We start from the raw sequence: 20,222 nt of genomic DNA, 5'->3' as shown, positions 1-20,222 counted from the left end.
CACTTTATCTTAAATTTCACACTGAACTTTTCCTCCTACCCACACCATCTCAGTCTATCTTGACTTGTTGAACTGTCACAAACCTCTGTCTACTGATGAAATAATGTAATTTCTTCCCTTTTCCACTGACGCTCCTTAGCATTTTTGTTCTTCCTTCCAGTTTATGGTGAGTGCAAGTTGCTGAAGGATTAGGCCTATCTAGCTCAGTCTGATCACATTATGATAGAAAGATTGCTTAATATGGAGCATATAAGTACTTCAGTCAGCTTTGCTGAATCAGGATGATTTCAGTTAGTTCTCTTAATCTTGTTGCCTTATATTGTTTTCATATCATTTTCTCAGAGCTAAAAGTTTAGGCTACTTTTGGTTATTTGGTAAATAAATGTAGTTAATTAGGGTTTTTGTTTGTTCTACAGTACAAATGTGAGGCTTTTGCACAAACTACCCATATATTCAGATTTCTGCTTCAAATTAGTGCTGTTCTTATATGATTACAGTTGCTATAGAACCATTAAAAAAACTTTTTATCTGAGAAAAAAAAAATCTCTTCATTAATTGTCTCTCCATTCTATGCATTTGGGTATGAAGGCTGAGGCACTGCCAGTCTAGCAGACTTCTCAATGGATAATTTCCTCTAAATGATGAACTAAAATTATTTTTACTTCAGTATTTTTAGATGCTCTTCCAGCTTCCTTTTCATTATTGGTATGAGGAAGTAATTTATTGCATTGTTATGGAATAGTCAGCTTATTCTCTTTCTATTTATGTCCCTCTCAGTATATATATACATATATATCTGTTTACTCATTAAAGTAATTAACCACACTCATCTTGATATCAGAACTAGGAAAATCCCAATACAGCATTCTTTGCTCAAGCAATTTGAAGTGAAATCTAGAGTGTTCTAACACTGAGCATTTAGTGTTGTCAGTCAAAATCAGAAGAGAATAACAGTAACGGTCTTTGGAATCTCCCCTAGTAATTCCAGGGTATCTTAGTTAACCCTTCCATCTACTAACTTTTTTCCCATATATGTCTGAAAGCTAGAGCAAAACACTAACAAAGCAAGCTACATCTCACCCTCAGTCACAAGTGAAATGTTATGCCCTAAAATTGTATAACAAGCTAATTTGTCTGTTTATCTTCCATACAAGCAACTCTGACTTTTCTTCCATATTCCCTCTCATGTTTGCAAGGATTTCCCTATAAACACTGTAAAGTATTAATACCCCACCACCACCACCACCTCCTCTAAATCCTTTATGAAAACCCAGTCTTTCTGGGAAGTCTACAAACCCCTTGATGCTGATGTGCCAGGAAGCAATCTATCTTCCTAACCAGCACTATTTATTTGGTTTCTTTACTCTTCTATTTGTCATACCTACACACCATCTGATGTCTTTGACTTAATTCCTAAGCACCTGGGGCAAGGATCATTTATTAACTCTGTTTGTACAACATCAAGAGCAACAGGGTTATGATTTATGCCAGACCTGACAAATTAAATAAATAGCCTGTCTTTTCCCTGAGAGCCACAAACACTGGTTTTTGGAACATTAGTAAAACAAGTACTGGAACTGAATAAAATGGCTTGGATGGTGAGCTCAAACAATAAATTCCATGGAGATTTCTCTCAAAGGTAGGAACGTATGCTTTTCAACTTTGCCGATTCTTCTAAAAATGTTTAGTTTCAAGAAATCTTTCAATATTTTCTTTTCCAAACATAAAAACCTGAATAAAGTGAACATGAGTTTAGGTGTGTGAAGAGAATACCAGAAATGACAGACCTACAGATAATTACAAGACACAAAAGTAATGTTTGTTCATTACACTCCCTTGCAAGCACTTGATCACACCTTAAAGATACCCATTAATCAGAAATGAAGTAATCACATTTGAAAGCCACATATATGCACACAAATTGGGTCTTTACATTCACAAATATTTCCTAAGGGGTTTATCTAGGGGTTCACGACATATCTGTTTTATAAGGATTATGTGGCTATGTGCATGCAAAGCAGGTATAATGTGCCATTCCAGATTTCTGAATGTATAATATTCCCTCTGACTCTTGAGAATAATATAAAAGAGATTTTTTAGAAATTGTTTTGATGAAAAACTGTTGCACTCTGTTTGCTGATAAGAGTCAAGCAGATTCAGTAATGAGCATTAGCCTTATATTCTGTCACTTGAAGGCTTTGAAATCAACCCACTTACCATTTAAGAGTTTCAGTTTGCTGGATTCCGTAAATATATGTGTGTGTGTGTGTGTGTTTAAGCTCTTGCCTCTGTTTTATGATGGGTGATAGAGAAAAGATGATGTCTTCTCAATCTTTTCCTCCAATGCAGCTTAGCTAGTGAAAAGTTCCTACTGAAGAATAAAAGTTATGGTTTTTAAAGAAAGGGAGAATAAAAGGGGGGGAAAGAGAAAACAAAAATTAATTGTAACAACAACTGAGAGATTAATGCAAACTGGCCCACCCTAATTATCACACTAGGACAATATCTAGATTTTGACTTAGTACAGAATATAGGTCAAATTGGACTTGACTATCATGTCAGCATTAATCTCTCATAGACCTTACAGTGACTTGCCATATGGTCCCATATATCCTGTAACTTAGTAACAGAATTCAAAGTTTTCATTTTTGTCATTATGAAAGACAGTTTTCAAAGTGAAAATTTTTACAACTCCATGACCAATTAAAGCTTTTTATTTATGCAAGTAGACCTAAGAAAAGGCTGGGGTCACAATTCCCATATATGCTAAAAGAAAGCTTATCAAAGATTCAAAGTTTCACAAAAGTTTTTGCTTCAATAAATATGGAAACAGACTGCATACTCTTAAAATTCAAGCCTGCATATTATATTGGCAAAAAAAACCCCCAAATGTGGTTGTAAAAGGATGCAAAAGAAAGGATTTTCACACCATATATGTGAAACGTTGTTATTATTTAAGTACAGATGCAGTTAGTCTGATCTGTAATCACATTCAAATTGTACGTGCAAATTCTGACCTCAGTCAAAGTACAGAAAAAAAATGAAGAAATAAGCAACCTGTTCCTATAAACTGTTGAATTTTCCGAAAATCTGACCCTAGGGAGATAGATTTCCAAAACTGAAACCATGTCCAGCCCTACTATTTTTCCTCATACCCTCAGATTTGTGCTATTGAAATTGAAGAGCATATGATTAACAAAGGACAAAGCAAATGCAGAATGGTGGAAGATGGAAAGGTAAAAGATGGGGAATGGCAGAAAGAACAATAAGTAAGAGTCTCCTAGAATAGGTTTCCTTTCCCAATTGCATAGAAATACAGTTGATAAAATTGGATACAAATAAAATAGAAATAGATTATTACAATCTACCTTCCAATATTCTACTTAAATTTGATTTAAGGCTATTCTCAGAAGGAGCAAGTTTTCTGCTCAGATAGACAAACCAAGGGATGAATACCAACATGCTTGAAAAACATGCTTTGAAACCATGTATCAGCAGAAAAGCATTGTTACATGGAAGAAGGGAAAGCACAAAGAAAGGATTTTTCATATGAAAGGCAGTGTTTGGCAAAAGAAGGGCCATTGGTTTCCTGAAAAAAAAGAATTATTCTTCTCAAAGCAGTCTGACATGAATGCCCTGGGAGAGAAAAAGAACCAAGTCAAAAGTACTGACATGACAACGGCTGATGGTCTTTAATCTTTGTTACCTGTGTTCCATACAACGACAGAGGCACAGCTTCTCACAAAACAAAAATTCTGGGGATTTAAGAATAAAACTGTCCTACTCTGGTCTTTTTTTTTAAATGGCAGGCTTTAGTCATCTTATGCTTATTTTTCTGCTTTTACTTCTGGAAGAGCAACGAATGATTTATCTTGACAGATACAAAAGATTGCTGAGGGGGAAGATCCTCCTGGCCTATAGCAAATGAAAATTATTACAGAGAGATCTAGACTTTGAGATGTCACAGGAGTTAGAATACACAGTGGCAGAGAGGAAGTCCACTGGTTGTGGTACACCAGATACAGCATGTAGTATTATATGGCTTGATCATGAGTACCATGATACAACCATATGTTGTACTTCTCCAGCAAGTAATCTATAATCATACCCCATACATACACATATCTATGTATATAATTTATTCTCATATCCTTCTCATTCAGCTGAACAGTGGTTCTCCTGTCTAGACATGTGAATCACTGTCATAGTCCACAGTCAAATCACCATCATCGGGCACGAGTTACTTTGCTCTGGGATCACAACCATTATTTGCTGAAGCAGCAAGGGCATTTTGCAATTGCTTCATGTTGATTTCTCACTTGCAGCTCATCTCTGTGCACTCAGGAGGACTTAAGTAATTTTGCAGTCATAGGCTATCCAACCACTTTAATATGTTATCAGAGTCACAAGAAATTCTGTGCAATATAGTCAATGGATATTGGTACAAAGCAGCTGGATAGCTAACAGACCAGGCTTTTTCTAAAGGTAAGGTCTTTGGAATTTTAAGTTGAACAGATTAATGCTAGAAACCACATATAGTATCAAAGTATGATGATTTATTAGACCAAACCAGGTTGATCAAGGCTTTATCCTATCTGGTCTTGAAAATCTCTGAGGATGAAGACTGTACAGCTTCTCTAGACAAACTTCTTTACTGCTTAACTGTCCTCATGGTGAACAAGACTTCCCTAAACCCAAATCAAATGCTCCCCACTGAAAAAGTAATGCATTAATAAACTCCAGAAAAAATTTTTAAGCACTGAAAGGTTCCATTAACAGTTTATATTTAACAGAGAGCTAAGCATGAGACCTAAATTATTGGAGTGACTCTCTAAAACTAAAGAGAAGTCCTTTATAACATCCACAAAATTTGCACTATAGCTTACTGAAATACACAGAAATTTTTATTTTTAATAATTCCCGTATCCCAGCAATGAAGGCTATGTATGAATATATGGTAAGATGTAGTAATACGAACAGGATCAGTTAACAAAAATCAATATGCAGTAACAGCAACAGAAGTGAAAATAGGTCAGCATATTCAGATCAAAAATTGATGTGTGTCATTATCATATGGCCTTCTTGGGCTTGTTTTCTACTGAGGTTAATACTGCATGGGACACAGCTATACTCCATTATACATTACAGACACTGTAGGGTATACTGCTAAGTTTGGTCCCTCCCAGAATTATTAAATCACTTATTTGCTTTTGTTCTTTAGATTTATGTCATGCAGACTGAACTGTGCAAAATGACAGCCTTCCAGTGAATCAGTAATAAGCACTGCTTTGTTTCATTGTTCAAACACAAGAAAGGACACTTGTCTGAAAACTGCATTTGCATTTAAATACTTCTTTATAAAAAGTACCTTCTAGAAGTATTAATTAGGCTACAATAATAAAATAATTCAAGAATGTGCTTAGTTTAATAATAGAATGTAGTAAAAACGTATTTAATGCAAAAACAGTACAGTGCAGAATTGCGATTGTTTTACATTACTGAACACCATTCATATATAAACAACAGATTTACATCTCTCTAAAATTCCTTTCACACAAGAACACCATATAAATCTTCTGTGGAGAATTAAGCAGCCATGCAATGCTTTCATAAATGGAATATGCTGCACAGGTTATCAGTTTGATATCAATTCACCTGACTGCCAGGAGTCGAATCAAGCAAGGCTGCTAAGGGAAAATTAATAGCAAAGAGCGCAATGGAAGAAATAAGATATTTAGGCTGCTTCAAAGTAGTAAAAATAACATTGGCTTGAGCCATTTACCAGGTGGGAGCTAGTGGTCTGGCACCAGCCAAGCTGCTGGCTAGGTTTATTCTCTTCTGGCTGATAGCCTACAGAGGAAGAAGGAAATCCCAAAACGTAAAACTTTGGCCAGGGAAAGTAAGAAAAGCTGAATAATTATCAGGACCTTACAGTTTAAAACCATGTGAAAGAAACAGATGGATAGTTAGAGTGGTACTAAATGTATAAGACAGAGGTGAAAAGAAGCCTGTTTTGCATACTAATTAGCTAGACTTGAAGTCATTATTTTCCAGAGTTAACCACTCAGGCACTCGAAAATGCAGACATTCTCTGTAAAATACAATCCTGGGCTTTCAATTATCTACTCATTTTATGTTCCTGATTTTCCTTTTAGCTCTGCTGCTACATGCTACCTTTTCTCTGCCAGAATTCTCAGCCTCCTTTAATGTTTGAAGGCAGACCCATCCTTTTCTATCTCTCTCAAAGCAAACAGAGCTTGTTCTTCTTTCAAGCACTGTATAGTTTGAAGAAACTGAGATGGGTTTTGAAGACAACTCTGTCATGTTCATGCTATTAACATCTCTACACAGTGCTATTTAGGAACCTTTGTTTTCTCTTCCAATTTTAAAGTACAGGTTCAGAATTTTAACAGTCATTTTAGTATCTTCTTACACTTCCATGCTTCATCCATTTTATTCTTTCTACTATCATCCAGTACCTGTTCTCTTTTCTTAGGGTAGAAACATCATATTCCAGTTTTCTATTTTATATGCAACTGCAGCAAAATTTCTAACACAGAAGAAGCATTTGTTATAAAATATGTAAATTCTATTAAGCTAAGAAGGACAGACAACACATCTTGTCAATACCTAAACAGTGGATAACGAAGAATTAAATTAATATGAAATTCAAAAGACAAAATTAGGCAAAAATAGAGTGCTACCACATTCTAGTTTCAGAGAAAATAACATTCAAAAGACACAGGTGTGAATGGCCTCAGAAGGGTGTGTCCTATGGGAATATGAGGAACAAGTAAGTGAAGTGAAGGAAATACTCAAAAATTCTACAGGAATACCTGTTATTCCGACGTCTTTTCAGCAGTCTAAAAATAGCTTCTTCATATGAAATCAGCATTATGAATTCCACATTTTGGAATGAAAACCACACCTGCTTCTCTTACATCTCACCATGCAGAGCACTGTACACTCAGTAAAAGAGGCATGGGACCATATATGACCTAGCAGTGACAGCAGAGCACCATTTTGTATTATTTCTAACACAAAAGACAGATATTGTTCAGGCTGTAAAGTTCCATCATGATGCTGAACACATGGAATATAAACAAGCATAAAGTTTTAAAGTTTTCCTCTTATAAAAGGAGAAAGAAAACAACTGTGCTTCCTCTCTCCATCACACTGTTTATCATATATTGAATGAAATATCTATTTCACATACAAGTACAAATACTTTACAGCATCTTCCATTCCATCATCTGAAGCCTATCATGAATGTCCTTTTAATGATTGATTAGACAGGGGGTGCAGTATAGCTGAGGGGGGGGAACGGGGTCAAATACAAGCTTTACCATCTCTTTCTTGATTAAACTTGAAGATTAGATACAACAGAGTACTTAAAGGACTAAAAGCACTAAAGTAGTAAGTTAGTTTAAGCACTAAAGTACTATAGCACTAGCTTATTGATACAGTAGAAATTAAAAATATGTTCACACTCCATTTCATTGCAATGAAATATTCTGCAACCTACAATAGCATGTGCTTACCAAGGAGACAATCTCAGTTTGGGGGAAAAAAAATTTTGAATTCATGAAAAATTACTAGATACTAAATTGTTAGTCTCTGGGCAGTCTCATACCTGTCTAGTATATTTATAATGGTAAAGTCTTCTGATACATTCCCGTTCCTTACAGATATGAAGCAGAGAAAGTGCAAAATGGAGTACAGCTGGTCTTCCCCACTGAGCTGAGTTAATAATCACATTGTCCTTGTGATACCAGTGAAGCTAACGGAGCAGAAAAGAGGCCAATCCTTTACTTCTGAAATTGGGTACATCCTCTGAACAATGAAGGTTAACTCCTCTGACATTCCCATTACCTTTTGAAATACCCAGTGACTAATGTGAAAAAGGTAGAGAATGAGTTTACATAAGACAAAAATTGAATGACTTACCTTGATTCACTAGGCAGTCCAGACAGTGGTTCACAACACGCTGAGCATCCGCCACCGACTCCTGCACAGGACTCAGTACATCATCTCCTTTGCTATTCCTCTGCCTTTCAGAAGTAGGAAAGAATTTGGGTAAATAATGAATAAAAATGATAAAATGCCTGTCCACCTAGTTCAGTCTGATGCCTGTCTGGCAGTAGTTCTGTAGTTGTGTCAGACTACACTGACTGAATGTTCACACTGTTCCATCCATGTCTTGCCCCTTTCCTGCTAAAGTATAAGACAGATCTTTTACTGAACTTTCACAATGGGAGGGTTCAGTGTACTTTCCTCATCTCTTTGATGAACCATGTCACAGTTCCCTCCTGTAAACTGCTACTTTTTCTCTAAAGTTCATCATGAATTTAAATAAAATATGAACAGTTCAGATAATGGCATGTATTCTGCTTGCTACATGAACACTATAATTATTTTTGTCTTACAAAATTTTCCATTGTTCTGTGATGTACTTGATAGGTTCACTGCATCCTAGAAAGTAAAAATCAAATTATCATTGTTTCTGGTGCCCATTAAATTATTCAGTACTGGTTTATTGAATTCCAGACTCTGGTGTTAAAATGAGAGATAAATTGATTAAAGATGGTTCATTGTTTTTCACATTCAACTATTTTCCTCCATCAAAATCCTGAGCATCACATCACTTTCTGACATTGCATTTGAAGGCCCATTTGCAGTAATTTTATCCATACTGTAACTGCTAGTACAAACACAGGAATTTACTGTAGCCCCAAGCAGCAATTCAAAGCACTTCTCCTAGGAACTGATGGGCTAAACTTTGTTTAGAAAATTTGGTCTGGCTACTGTCAGACATTCATGCAGGTAAAAGAAGAAAAAAAAACAAAAAACAAAAAAAGAAAAAACCAAACCAAACCAAACAAACAAACAAACAAAAGTAATTTGGAGTTAGCAACATCTGATTTATACCGGTATAATGCAGAGTAAAATTTCATGGGATAACTTATCGTTAATCCAGTTTTAGCATGAACAACTCTGAATAGCAAAAAGCTAAATGACAAAGGAAAATCCTTCATCTACTTCAGGCACCCTAAAAGCTCTTGCTGTACATGCTTTGGGGGAAGTAACGATACATTGAAAATAACAGGTGCAGAAACAGCCCTACAACAACAGCAGACACTAAGAGCCTCTACAATTATGCCTCAGTTCTCTCTCCCCACATTTTGTAATTGGCTGTTCTGAGCTTCTTTTCTCCTTTTCTCTGTCCCTATTCACTTCACTGCCACTCTACCCCTTCATCCCATTCTTCTCCTTTTACTTTGTCTTCAGTGCACTCCCTTCCTCCCAGCAGTCACTTTGCTCACAGGTACATTTCCTCACCCACACTGTGTCTGTCCCACCAGTTTGGGCTGTGAGCTGAGGCACACTTTGGTATTTGCCCACTGCCCTCTCTTTGTTGGTCACCCAGCAGTCCCATCCTCTACCCAGCTAATGGTAACGGCACCAGAGTGGGCCACCCCCCACAGCAGAGTGCCTTCTGTGCCCATGTTTTAATACAAGAACCCTGACAATTAACCTTTTCACTAGTGCTATGTAAAAGCTGAGTAAGTGGTGGTAGGCGGCTGCTGAGTGGTTAATTACACGCCTGGTGGATGCTGAGAGCTCTCAGGCTCTCATTTAGACTGTTAGTCTAAACAGTACTGGCGAACATTTACCATTTTGGCTAAGGTCTGTCAGCATTCATTTACAAGCAAACAAAAGTAATGCAGACTGCAGATACAAACAGAGCCATGGCCCACTTCCTTCCAAATAAAACTGTGAATTATTTCTATTGGAAAGGATTTAAAAAGAGAAGTTCAGCTGATGGTGTTTTGTGTCAAATTCCAGAAGTATACAGATCTATTTCTACTGAGCATCTGTGGGGGGTTTTCTCTTATGGGCTATGTTCCTCTAGAACATCAGGAAGAGAGCAGGATCTTTAAGCTCGTCTGAACATGTCTGTCCATTACATTTTTGTCAAAAGCTGACATACAACCACTTATCCACTGATAATGTCAGATGCTTTACATCAGTGTAGAGAAACTATCATGGTTTATACCTACAGAAAAAAACCAAGTATCAAGGCCTTAACTTTATTTATAGCTCCTGAAGAGTCCAGTTCTATGCACTACTTTCAACTACTGTCAATTCTGACATTTTTAAAGGTGTAAAGGACAGAATTAAACCTAACACAGGAATTTAGGAGATAAAATGTCTCCAGACTTTCCAAGAAGAGGGTAATAAGGACATCTTCAAGAAAGATACCGAGCCATAATCTTAAGTAATTTCAAGTGAAATTCAAGTCACAGATACACAAAGCACAAAATGTGAAAAATAACAGTAAATTGAACAATTCACTGTTTCAATTTGAACAGAATGCTGATCAGTTCCAAACACTCTGAAAACCATTAAGAGGATGCATTTATATTTATTTATATATTATTTATCAGTTTGACTCTCCCAGACAAATCTTAAGTTAGTAACCACAGAGATAAGCAAATATTTTCCATGGACTCGTATTAAATTGAATTATTTACTTTTATATGCACCCAAGAAAGGTTAACCATTCTGTTAGAATTACTTCTTAGAATAAGACTTTCTTTTTCTCTGTGGAAGATGTGATCCACTAAGATTTATGGTACCTTTGTAAAGATGCTGTCTCTGTATCGCCTCTCTCATAGTTCAGGAAGTCAGAAAGATCCTCAGATGTCAATTTATGCTAATTAATCTTATGAAGGTCTCAGAAAACAACTCTGGGGCATTTTACATACGTATCACTGTGAGAATGCTGCACACATGCTTTCAGTTTATAGTGGTAGCAGTGGTGTGCTTTTATTTATTCCTAGTGAAATACACGATTTAATACCTACCCTAAGTTGCTGCAGGATAAATAAAGTAGAATTCAAAATAACGTCAACAGCCAGAGAAGAGTAAATAATAATAGTTAAAAAAAATTAAAAATTGCACAGGCAAAAACACCCATGAAAGTTATAAGTTACTGTGTATACAATCCATAGGAAGTGCATCAAAAGATTCAAAAATCCCTTGTATTCTTGATTAAACCTAAACAATGCTAACAGCTTTAAAATGTGTTAAGGTATTGAATGAGGAGTCAGCTAATATCACTTTTTCCAGCAATGAAATAAAACAACTAGAGATGTAATGACTACCAGAAAATACAATTTTCTATAACTGTCCAGTATATTAGCACAGGAAAGCTGGAATTTGAAGAATTTTACAATGATTCAGGAATCCAAGTCACTTATTTCAAAGTGACTTTGCCACGGACAAACCCATCTTTACCTAAAAGGCAGAAGGAGTTTTTCTTTTTTTCAGGAAGAATTTACACTGCAGTCTCAAAAAAATCCACATGTGAATGCAGTGTTGTCACTACAGCCTTTCAGTCTACAGTCAATTGCTACTCACTCTTCAGTGCAGTTATACCGGGCTCTAACACACCTCAAGTATCATTGATCACTTCCCTTATGGTCATGACACAGCTGGGCCTGGCACATCATTTAGGTACAGGCATTTACTTGGCTACCTCTAGTCAAATCCTGAAAGAGTTCAAGCACCTGCAAGCACTATTTCAACTTCCTCAGCCTTGTTACCCTCATAATTGTTTCTTCCAATCTTACGGGGGGGGGGGGGCGGGGGGGGGGGGGGGTTGCATTACTGGATACATCTTACAGCAGGGGCTTCCCAGCAAAAATAAGACTTTATCATTTTTTATTAGATATAAAATAACTGTTTGACTAGGATGAATCCTGCTCTTAAAAAGTAGTTTTAAGGAACAGGATATTTTTCAGACTTTTAATTTAATAATAAGTGTCTCTTTTTCTACTTTGATAAAACTATAGAGAAACCCTGAAGTGAGAATTTTTCATACCAGAGTTGTTGAATCAAGTGAGAGGAAGTGCTAGAACTTTCATTAAGTTATAGCACTGACATCCCACAGGAGCTGAGAAGCAGGGGGTAAAAACACCTCAACACCAGTTCCACAAAGCAGACATTCAGAAAGCAGAGAAACAGTAACTTCTTAAATTCAGAATGAATCCTATGCCACCATCAAAACTAACTTTATTATACTCTACTGTTTAGACGAATATTTAATATACGCATGGAAAACAGTGGATACCTATCAGATACAAATTAGCATAATATGAATATATATTAATAAACTGTGTCTACGATTTTATTCAAAAGCACATTAAAATGAATTAAATGTATACCATTTGTTTTAAAGTTGCTATTTACATAGAAAAATATCAAATCGTAATAGCTCTTTCATTTATTTAAAAAGCAAACAAACTATATACCATGCGTTTATTCTGGGAATTCTAACTTACACTAGCAAAGGAAAATGAGTTACTGACTCTGTACACTGGAAGTATTTTACAGTTATCTTTTGAGATTAGGAACACCAAGAAATAATTTGTTGAAATTGGTTCTTGTGGTGCTAATGACATTTACTGTTTTGCTCATTTCAGGAAAGGGTGGAAGTTTTTAAACAGCAACCTTACAGTCAAAGGGATGTTCACTCAAAACAGTTGTTGGAATTAATCCTCTACAATGTCTGCATAAAAAAGTCAAGCACTCAATTTAAACTAGCTTTTTCTAGGATGTTTCTAAAACAAGCAGAGAGACTTCCAGTCAACTAAAATGAGACAAATCTCAACCTAACGGATAGACAAGGCATTGATCATCTGCCACACACAGGCACTGCCAGCCACTGACAGGCGACATGTGGGAACCCAACCCGTACAAACATGAGTAACAGTTTTATTATATGTTGCAATTATCTGGCATAAGGTTAGGACTAATTAAACCTTGTTTAACTTCAAATTACTCCCCCATAAGTCACCTGTTAATCACTGTGGCATTGCCAAGGCGCATGGACCCTTCTGGAAGGACAGCTGGAGAGAGTCAGCAGATGGCAACAGGTGATCATTAGGCACCATAGGAATTTCTGCCCACTGGAACACAGTCTGCCCTGTCCACTCCCACACCTGGGGTCACGCTGGGCAGCAGAGACTGCCAGCATGCCTAAGGGCTCAGGGCCTCAGCCCATGGCCCTGCACCTTCACTGAAGGATGACGACTTTCTGTCTGGACCTGCCACCTCCTCTCTTGCAAAACTGTTCTGCTGACCTGCCTGCCTTGTCCTTGGGCTGTGAGGTCTCTTCCACAGAGCCAGGCAGATCTGCCACTTTTTAGTGAATATTTGTGTGACTAGAAGTGTTCTGGTATTCAAGCTCAATTAGTCTGTCCTGACCATTTGGTCCCAAGCCACAATACACATTTTCCCTTTAGTGTTCTTACAATAAATTAAAAAATACCTCATATGTGAAAAATAGATGACCACTAGTTACCTCTCTTAACAAAAATTAGGTAATCTTTGTCTGTTTTAGAGGAGAGAAATGGAAGTTTTGAACTAACATCAGGACTTGCTAAGGAGATCCCAGTTAATATTCCAGTTAATATTTCTTCTATTTAGTGCCAACCTTGGGCTTTCACACAGCCTACTCATACCCTCCTCAGAGAAGACCATCTGTTTCAGACCTCCTTGAGAACAGATGGAGTGTCAGTGTCTGGATGACACTGACTGCAGCTGTTCAGACTGCTGGACCAAGAGCAGGGGAGATGTGCTTCAGAAGGCAGGCTAGAGACCAGCAGATGCATTTCCTGCCAAGGGAGTGATCTTTACTCACAAACCACATTCCACTACTATGAACCCAAAATTCCAGACACAAGTGGCTAACTCAGTAGTATTCTGGACGGTCTCCACAGGGGTATTTTGAAACATTTGTCTGATTACATTTCTGTGGTACTAATAAATTTTTAGAATTATGTGCATGAGTCACACGATAGGAACAAGTACTTGCTAATACTTAGAATGCAAAATGGGACATCACTTCAAAAAGACAATCCCAGGACTACTGATAATTTGAGTATTTGTCAAAGGGATAAATACCATATAACAGAAAGGAAAGAAGTTTCATATTCTGCAGGCAAATGAACCCAAACTTCCTTTACCTGAAAATTATCTTTGCATAAATTTGACTGTGCTCCAGCACCACCTTGGATCACATGTATGAATTTAAGCTGATAATTAGTCCTACTAAAATCAATGCTTTTTCAAAAGACTTGGTGTTATGGCAGAAAATGAAAAGACACATACTGAAGTTTTTAAAAGAATCCTTTGAAACAGAAGTTTTACTAAAAATCTAGAGATTATCTAGAAAGATTTTGCTAAAAACCTAGCAGTTATCTAGCTGAAGTCTAAGTACCACTTGAGTGAAAAATCCCAAGACAGATTGGCTGCTATTATTTACTGCTGAATACCAAAGCCCCATAATATACCTAGTGAGAACTAGATATCAGCCTGCCCTCACAGAAATTTACCTGAAAAATGCTTTCTTAAATTAAAATCTCTCATCTATGCTCCAATTTTTTGCCCCATTTCCTGTCTTAATAGTCCAAATCTGGTCACTTGGTTCAAGAGTTCTGCTTCCCCCTCCCAGCCAAGTGTGTTTGCATTTGATGTATCAAACGCTTTGCTTGGATTAATAATATTAAATATTTCATCAACATGTGACTTTTTACATATTTATATAAAAAATCTGTAAAAGTTAATACACATATGGTGTATTTATAACCTCCCCTAAACAAAGATTACAAGTGTAGTACAAAAAACTAAAATTACATTAGCAAAATACTACTTTGCATCTCTGAACAAAAGCAACAGTATTTATTCCTGGCTTTATTTCTTTATCATTCAATAACTGCTTGTCTACAGATGAATAACAGTTGCATGTTGGCTGTCATCAACACATTAAGAGGCACACCAGTCAACCACCTCAAAGCAACCTCGGTATAAACAGTGCACAGCTCTCCAGCCAAAGCAAAACTTGAGCTGGCACAACCTGACATTGCCACAGCCACCAGCTTGAGACTCCAAATCTGCTGGTGGGAAAGCAAGCTGAGCTATTACTTGGCATAACATGAAAACTGTATTTAAAAGAATGGGGAGATTAACACATATCTCACATACATACAACCACAGTTTACTGTTTATGCAATCATTCTGTTCTGTTAAAAATGATCTTTATTCTGCACAGTATTTTCAGATGTTCTGTTACAGTTCTGAAACTGGTATTTTTCATCCAGCTTGCTTTCTAAATATACTAGCATGAATCTGGTTTTCCCAGATGGATGTACTAAAGTAAATAAGAATGTAAATTTTTTATGGATCTACTATTTTTCTACTAACTTGCTCCATTTATCCCTTCTTAAACTTTGAGAGTGGAATACAAAATCTTGATAAGTGCCTTTACAAGCAGTAACCTGAGTTGATACCATTTTGGATATTGCAGCTACATCTCTGCTCTGCTACCAGTAGGTTTTTTTAATTATTATTATTCTGATTTGGCCAGCTAGAAAAGCATACCTTTATATCCACAGGCAATATGCCCAATAAAAAAGGAGATACATAGAATTCTCTCTTTTTAATTTTTTTTTTTTAAAGAAACAGAGATGCTAAAACCAGGGTTACTTTGACAACACCGTTGTCATCCTTATCAGCCAAGTGACTAAGAAACCAAATTGCTTAGAAATCAGCTCACATCACTTGGAATGGCTTCAAACTGAAAGAGGGCGGGTTTAGATTAGATATTAGGAAGACATTCTTCACTGTGAGGGTTGTGAGGCACTGGAACAGGTTGCCCAAAGAAGTTGTGGATACCCCATCCTTGGAAGTGGGACCTACACTTCCTAAATGCATGAAAATAAGATTAATACTTTCTTATGAATAAGGCATTTAGCCATTATAAACCGCAGTGACCCTTCCAGGCGTGACTGTCGGTCTGACCCAGTAATTCCCTACATTAGCATTACTACCAGGCTTCATGGCTGGGCTTCGCGAACGAAGATTTGGGAAGGCACCATCCACATTTGCTGCAGGCACGCTGGTGGCTTATGAGGCCAATACGTGACAGACATATCCGATTGCAAAAGGCGCAGCAGAAAGACTCCGCGCTACCTTAGAGGATAAAACTCCTTTCAGAACAAACTGTCAGCTCACTTTTAGGACACTGCAATGAATTATAGGCTCTGACACTGATTTGTAGATCTTTAAGCTGGTCAGTGATTTGCTGCATTCGATGGCTCTGGGTGCAGAGTGCAAAAACAGAACATCTCACAACATTGAGTATCTGACTCAATATTGTCCCATAACTGCAATTCTTTTTATGGTGAGGATATGGACTATGATTCATATCATCTTCCACAATCCTTTCTTCATAATACATTGTTTGAACAAGCACAAATTATTTGTAGGTTGTCACTGCCGTATCAACTTCAGTGACAGTGTTGCAATATTCTAAAATAAACAAAAAACAACACACCCATCTATAAACATGGATAGCTATAACACAACATAATACAGTGGGAAATACACTGGCCAGAAATATCATATCATAAGCTGACATATTTGCCCTTGTAACGTTCTTGGTTAGCACCCTAAATTACTTGCTATTTCAGGGCATTTAACAACTCATATTCCTTACTGACACCATCATTTCTCTAAAAGGCATAAAGCTGTGATTGGAAAAGGTGCTTAAGTGAGCCGACTGCTCCAGTAACGTGAGTGAGCCCTCAGGAGTAAGAAAAATAAAGTATATATTTTTCATGCACTGACATATTTTACTTCTCGCTAAACTTCTCTTACACCACACAAATTTGGAGAAATGTATAGTCAGATTAAAATATGGAAATTCACAACCAGAACACAATGACAATGCCTGCTTGTGTTTGCAACAAAATCGGTTAGTTCCATACCTTGAGATATTAGCTCAGGGAAAGAAAGAATATTATTCAGCCAGATTTACCTGCAATAAAGTTCACTGCCACGTAAGCAATGAGCTCACGGGGATGTGTTCCCTTCCCGTCTTCCAGCAGGATTATCTGAGGTCATGTTAATTGAACAAGCAGAAAGTTCTAAACATCTACAGGGACACGTAGTGATAGGACAAGGGGGAATGGCTTTAAACTGAGAGCAGGCGGGTTTAGGTCAGGTATGAGGAAGAAATTCTTCACTGCAAGGGTGGAGAGGCCCTAGCACAGGTTGCCCAGAGAATTGGATATCCCAGCCTTGAAAGTGTTGAAGGTGAGGCTGGATGGGGCTTTAAGCAACCTGATCTAGTGGAAGGTGTCCCTGCCATGGTAGGGGAGTTGGAACAAGATGATCTTTAAGGTCCCTCCCAAACCAAACTACCCTATGGCTACGATTCTATGATCTACACACACCCACTCCATATGACTGTAACCAAGGGTGACTGAAAACAAACTGATTTTAACTGGGAAGTGGCTACCAAGTGGTTTGGTGGGGGGGGGTTCCCGAAAAAAAAAAGAAACTGAGAACACATGAAAAAATTTTCCTTTGTGATTCCATGGTATCTGTAGGACTGAAGAATTTTTAGGCTACATAAAGCAACAGGGATTTTGTTGCATCTTTATAATTTTGTCTAGATTTGCCTTTTTAAGCTTTTGGCGGTTTTAGCTTTTTTTTTTTTAGGCTAAAATAAGCATAATTTTAAAAACCAAGAACACAATGACAGTAAAAATGAACCAAGACATTTGAGAAATTTGCTATTCAAAGGACAGTGTTAAAAATCACAATATGAGAGAGTCCAGCTGAGAAACAGAAAAATGGCCAATAATTATGGGGGCAGGTAAGAAAACTAAAAAATGGGAGGAAAAGATAATGCTACAAGGATTAGTCATAGGAAGTACTGAGGTGAAGAGCTAAAAATGTGCTTAGACATAAAATTTGTGTCTGAAGGCGATATCAAAGCTGTGCTTGCTCCAGATGTCATTTAGCAATTGTCAAGCAAAGAATATAAAATGATGTCATTTTAAATTGTGATAGAGTTCAGGATACTCCATGGTTTAAAGAAGCTTTCAATTGGATATAGATGAAAAAGTCTAAGCTGGAAAAAAAATTCCTACTTCTTTGCCTTCTCCATAATTTACCATACATTTCCATGTAAATATTTTTACAACGTGCTTTAGGAGACGTGTTAACTGAAAAAAACAAGTAGAGTTAAAACAGTTACAATCTTGGCAACATACAACCCAATTAAGTAAAATAAGTAATGAGTATAAGGCTAGCAGTTTTTATTTATTAAATAAGAGCACTGCTTGGGAGATACAATGAAAGACGCAATAAGGAAACAACAGCATATTTTTTCAGGGTATTAAATTATTCCACTCGAGCTGATCTTTTGAGACATCTGTATTAGAAATATACAGAGGTAAAATAAGCACCTGGTTCTGAATTTTATCTCTGTATCCATAAATAAGTACTTGTTTCATGGGGAGCTCTTTTTGTATGGATCCAGGCAGAGCTTTTGCTTGCTATGGAACATATACTACAGCAGCTTCTATTATTATTCATTAGGGTATAAAGCAGCTCTTTGTTCTGTTAGTAAATAGGATTCAGATGCCAAGAGACCAGCTCATGGTGAAGTCATAGCGTCTTTGATGCTCAGAAAGCCACATACCAGCAAATTAAAGCCTTCATATAGTCCAAAACTTCAGTAGTGTAAGGCACTAAGTAGTACAAGCTCATAGAGTCTAAAAATTAAATACTTCACAGTTTAACAAGATCACAATAGCTAAAAAATATGGAGAAAGAAGACAAAAAGGCCATTATTTTCTTGTGACCTACTGAACAAGGAGGTTCAGAATCGAAACTACACTGAGAAGTTAGCAGCATCCACTGACTCTCATGGCCTGAGTTTTCTCTTTTGCCCTGCCCAGTCAGCTCATCTGAACAGCCTCTTCTTACAGGTGCTAGAAAGGAGGGGAAATATCTTCTTCTGTCAGGACTGAAGCTCTTTCTCTGCTTGAACCCAGGGAATCCACACAGACCTACCATTAAGTGTTCCTCTCACTATTGCAGAGGATTCTTTGGAAATCTATGCTCTTCCCAGACACTGACAAAAACTGAATAAGTACCATTTTTTCCAGAACAAGTATCTAAAAATTTTACATTAAAAAAGCTAAGACTGCAAGGACATGAAAATTTTCTCACAGACTACATTTACTATGAAAATAAATGAAGAAAAATGCTGCAATGCTGTAGCAAGAACAGATGCTTATTGCACTCATAAAGCAGAAATACATTAGGGAGGTAATAATTATTATTTGCTTTTCTTGACTGCAGGCATAGGTATTCTAAATAACACAACCATACACTGTCATCATGTATAAGCATTTTGTAACACAGCTAAGTCTAACACACAATAACAAAATGGGCAAGGAATACAGAAATACCAACAGTGTGAGAGGAAAAATAGGGAAGAATGGTTTTACCCACAGTGGTTCCATCTTCCCTCAGCAAAGAGTTCTATGGCCTGACCATCTCAACCGCAGTGACTAAGACTGAGGACCAAATCCATCAGCACTATCTACAGCTCTGTGGCACTACCATTAATTTAGGATAAGCTTAATAAGTAAATAAGACTTGACTGCTCTGAAGTGGTGATAATTATTAATAAAATTTACAAACTAAGCACTGGCAAACTGTATTGTTGCTAAATGTCACTCTAGTATAGTTCTGTTTGAAGCTTCAAAGTGGCCTGATTTATGAGACTGTAAATACTCTCATTGCTGCAATCTTTCACGCTCTTATTCTCTAACTTGCAGATACTTATATTCACTTGCAGCTGAGCAGATAAAAAAACATTGCTGCAAAATAAATTGTGAAAATACTGAAGTTTCAGGCTTAGAAACAAATTTTCATCTCATCAAAGTTTACAAGTTTGCATTTCTAGAATTCAGAAGGAAAATACTCACTTTTTTACCAGCAGTTCTGTCAAATCTCAAAATGTCAGTAAGAGACCTTTTTAGTAAGTTTTGATCTTCTACCTGCAATATAAGTATCAACTGAATCCAAAACAGAATTCAGCAGCGTCTCTTGTGCTTTGGGACTCCACATAACAGCAAAAGCCACCAAGCATTCTGCCAGGGTCCATACTCAGAGGAGCTTTGTTGTAAAGCACACCTATTTCCCATTAAACAATCATACCTCCCTCCTCAGGCATTTCTCTATCCCACTCCAGGGCACCTCTATCTCCCTTCACACCTCCCTCCAAAATGCAGAGGCTAAAGCAGTGGATTCACAGTATTCAAGCATCTGTGCTGTTATTCCCCACAGCTATT

The 20,222-nt window shown here is 37.1% G+C and overlaps 1 long non-coding RNA gene across 1 annotated transcript in view; it reads right to left on the bottom strand.

Annotated features, from left to right (window-relative positions):
* LOC116790871 overlaps positions 1-20,222 on the bottom strand; it is a 71,491-nt gene that overhangs the window by 34,848 nt on the left and 16,421 nt on the right. The window contains exon 2 of the long non-coding RNA XR_004358523.1: positions 19,857-19,928. This is a non-coding gene — a long non-coding RNA (uncharacterized LOC116790871). The remainder of the gene's footprint in view (positions 1-19,856; positions 19,929-20,222) is intronic.

The sequence above is a fragment of the Chiroxiphia lanceolata genome, chromosome 9 (genome assembly GCF_009829145.1).
Source record: "Chiroxiphia lanceolata isolate bChiLan1 chromosome 9, bChiLan1.pri, whole genome shotgun sequence".
Lineage (NCBI taxonomy): Eukaryota > Metazoa > Chordata > Aves > Passeriformes > Pipridae > Chiroxiphia > Chiroxiphia lanceolata.
This window is presented reverse-complemented; position numbering and strand designations above follow the sequence as displayed.